Here is a 2,952-nt window from a genome sequence, read left to right on the forward strand (position 1 = left end):
TACCAATGGCAATTGTTTTTCCTGCTGATAAAAAAGTCACATTAAAAGGACAATTTTTGTACACTGGTTGCGGGCTAAACTCAACCCGATATTAGGTTAGCAGAAGAGACTGGTTGGAGACAGACATGCTTTTTGCATGTAAAGTGATGACTTGAGCAGTGAGAGCACTGTTAGCCACAAGCAAATCAAAACACTGTGTGTACATGTTGCTCAACAACCCTTGGATGTTGCTCCCAGTGGCCTCAAAGCAGGTGCTTATTTTTGAATTCCTGGCTTGGAGGCAAGTTTCGGTTGCATTAAAACCAGATGTACTGCCAAACAGAGCCTCCTATAGGCTACCAGTCCACATAGGGGTTACTAAACAGCCTAAAGCAGACCTTATTTGACATCCCCAGCCATGGACTTTTCCATGCTTGTGTTGCTCTCCAACTCTTTTTTACATTTAAAGGGCATGTAAAGTCTAAAATAGAATAAGGCTAGAAATGCTGTATTTTGTATACTAAATATAAACATGAACTTACTGCACCACAAGCCTAATCAAACAAATAATTTATGCTTTCAAAGTTGGCTACAGGGGGGTCACCATCTTGTAACTTTGTTAAACATCTTTGCAAGACTAAGACTGTGCACATGCTCAGTGTGGTCTGGGCTGCTTAGGGATCATCATAAACAAAGCTGCTTGAGTTCTGCATGGCTGGGAAGTAAGGCGGGGGCTCCCCCTGCTGTTCATAAGTATGATTGTTTCCCTGCTCAGCAGTTAGGGACCATCTGACAATTCCTATCCACAGCAGTAAATGAAGGGAGAATTTCACTGCATACAGTCAGGTTTCTTATAAAAACGGTACACATTTTTTAATTAGTATAGTATAGTAAGTATATTGGAGATAGGTTTCTTTTTCATTAAAGAAAGTAAGAATGGGATTTTATTTTTTTGCCTTTACATGCCCTTTAAATGTGGCTCACAAGTAAAAAAGGTTGGGGACGCCTGTCTTAACTAGTTCTGCCCCCAATGCCAGGAGGTTCCAATGGAGGGCAATAATAAACTTACAACTGAGTCACTATTGTTACACTCCTGAATGCATAGATTTAATGCATATTTGGGGCTAAATACATCAGATACTTTAGGTTTGTTTGCCTTTTTCAACAAAGATCATTAAATAACTTTTCTTACTAACTCTGTATTAAAAATATCCAAACAAAACTCTGAGCCTTATGAAATCTTTCCAATTTTATTTAGAAAGATCAATGCATCTTTGAACACCTAACATATAAAAAGCTCAACCTCTTTATTGGAGATGGGGCCAGCCCCCCTATGGCAGGAAAAGAGTTAAACAGCTTGTGTCAGTCAGTCAATATAAAACATACAGGGAGCAGACCAGATCAATATGTAGAAGGTTTGGAGGAAAAATATAAGGCACGTCTCCCACAAATATGGATAGGCTATAAGAATAGTCAAGGTTATCCCCTCAATGGCCTTGTACTTGGATGAAGCGTGTCAAGGTAGTAGTGTGGATTTAGTAAGTGTAAGACTGAAAAGGGAAACCACAATTGTACATCCCCAATTTTACGTTTTCCCTTGTTTTACACCGTTTTTTTTGTGGTCCCACCAATATATTAATTAATGAATTTACCTGATTTTACATATTAATGGATTTTCCACCAGGGGTTCTACTGGGCAATTTTTGGGGTAAGATCACTTAAGAACAGTACATGCAGACTAGAGGATTGCTTAAAGGGATGGTTCACCTTTAATTTAACTTTTAGTATGCTACAAAAAGGTCCATTCTAAGCAAATTTCCAATTGGTCTTCATTACACATTTTTTTTAGATTGCCTAAATTACAAACTGGAGAGCCGCTGAATAAAAAGCTAAATAACTGAAAAACCAGAAATAATGAAAAATGAAAACCAATTGCAAATTGTCTCAGGATAACTCTCTCTATGTCATACTAAAAGTTAACTTAAAGGTGAACAACCCTTTTAATTAGATAAATTAATTATTGCGCAAAATGGAACTGTTTTCCTTGGAAACAAGGCACCTTGGACAAAAATACAGTGTGTAGAAATATAGCAAATACTAACAGAAAAATGTATCAACAGCTTTTCATGACTAGAATACATAAGTCAGCTGTACCTCTACTGAGACTGGAGGAATCAAGTTCTCCGCATCAGTGCTGCAATATTATGGAATTCCTTATGAGTTCTAATGAGTGATTGCAGGGGCACAAGAAAGGGTTGGGTGATTTTTTGGCATAAAGGGCATAGAGCTCACAGTTATTTGAGCCAGGGAACCAAGTCATTTTTGGTTTTGGAAGCCATGTTTAATCTCTTTTTCAGATGAACTGGCCTACTGACATTATTGTTTGCTGAAAACTGCTGTACAACTATTATATAGTTATAAATATAAAGATACAGCCAATGGTAAATACATGTTTGTGTTTGTATGGAGAAAGGTACTGTTCAATCAGACATGTTCATTCTGATCATGCATGTCAGCTTTCCTAGAGCAGTTCTCAGCTCCATGCCTTGTTCTTCTCCTTCCCATTCATGTACAGGCTTTGTGCCTCTTCCAACCCAACTTCTAGCAGCTTCTGCTTATTTTACAAAACCCTAATCCTACATTACTGTGTCTGCTTTCAGAAAATACAACCAGATGGACTTCAGGAGTAAACTAAAGCAATATTGCTCAATTTTTAATTGTACTTGACCATTATACATTAAAAGAATGTTAACAGCACAGCACTGGCCTTGGATAAGATGATTATCATATTACATAGCTGGGTAATACAACCCAACTGTCATCTCTCATCAGCTCCAGTACTATCTGAGAGTGGTCAGTGCGTTTCTACCCTCATGCCCAGCTGTTCTGTATGCAGTTCATGTTCAGCTTGGCAGCAAACCCATCCCCAAGTTTCTGTGCCAAGTTGTTATGTAAAACGTCAGACTGTGTTTA

This window comes from Xenopus laevis, chromosome 2L (assembly GCF_017654675.1).
Source record: "Xenopus laevis strain J_2021 chromosome 2L, Xenopus_laevis_v10.1, whole genome shotgun sequence".
In the NCBI taxonomy this organism is placed as follows: domain Eukaryota; kingdom Metazoa; phylum Chordata; class Amphibia; order Anura; family Pipidae; genus Xenopus; species Xenopus laevis.